This window comes from Corylus avellana, chromosome ca3, assembly GCF_901000735.1.
Source record: "Corylus avellana chromosome ca3, CavTom2PMs-1.0".
NCBI lineage: Eukaryota > Viridiplantae > Streptophyta > Magnoliopsida > Fagales > Betulaceae > Corylus > Corylus avellana.
The window spans coordinates 32,049,837-32,051,200 of NC_081543.1; positions in this window are offsets into that span (position 1 = coordinate 32,049,837).

Below are 1,364 nucleotides of genomic sequence, written 5' to 3' on the forward strand. Positions count from 1 at the left end.
TGATATGATATTGTCCGCTTTGGGCCAAACCCGCACGGTTTTATTATTGAGTTTACCCCCTAAAGGCCTTATACCATTTAGAGATAACATATTCTATATAAACACATCATCTTTTTCACATCCAAGCAATGTGGGATGTCACAATCACCCCCTCTTAGGACCCAGCATCCTCGTTGGCGACTCTCAGGGGCTTGTGAGCACTCCCTCAGCTTAGATTAGGCTATGACTCTAATACCATATGGCAACACCCCACTCTAAATGATATGATATTGTCCGCTTTGGGCCAATCCCACACTTTATGTAACGCCCCACTCCAAATGACACAATATTGTCCACTTTTGGCTCCCCCAAACCAAACTTCCTAGGCGGTCACCCATCCTGATATTACTCTCGCATAAGCTCACTTAACTGCAGAGTTCTGATGGGATCATGACCATCACGGCTTTTTTTTTTTTTTTGATAAGTAATATGCATTAACGAGCGCAGAGGGGCGCAACCCAAGTACACAGGAAGTATACAAAAGAGCGACTAAGTAGGGGAGAAAGAAGAAGAAAACATAAAGAGAAAATCAGGAAAATTGATCCCTAAAGGAGCAAGCCAGCCAGTAGTCCATGTGAATAAAGTGTACAAAAAGAAGTGAATAAGGTCCTCAAGATCCCTCGACATATCCTCGAAGCATCTCGCATTCCTTTCCTTCCAAAGACACCATAGAAGACAAAGGGGGGCCATCTTCCATACCACAACACTACTCGTTCTACCGCCCGCCCACCAACTAGCAAACATCTCCTTGACGCTTCTAGGCATAACCCAACACATGTTAAAGCGAGAGAAGATAACATCCCACAATTTGCGCGCAACCCCACAGTGAAGAAAGAGATGATCCACGGACTCCCCATCCGCCTCACACATACAACATCGATTAATCACAACGATACCTCTCTTCCGAACATTATCCAACGTGAGAGGTTTCCCAAGGGCGGCCGACCATGCGAAAAACGCCACTCTCAAAGGCACCTTGGTGCGCCAAATGCTTTTCCACGGGAAGTGGTTAGGCTCCTTAAAAGCAAGCATCCTATAGAAAGAGCGCACCTCAAACTTCCCTTTTCTTGAAGGAATCCACCACATCCGGTCCTCCCCTTCCCCCCGAATCGAAGACGAGTACAAGAGCGAGAAGAAATAGGCTAAGGCCATCTCCTCCCAATCTTGAATACTACGAGTGAAAGTAACATTCCAATGAACCATCCCATTAACACACTCCCGGATATCCGCAATGGAAGCATCCTTATTGCAAGCAATATTAAAGAGACCTGGGAAGGCATCCTTGAGAGACGTCTCGCCACACCAACAATCCTCCCAAAATTTGA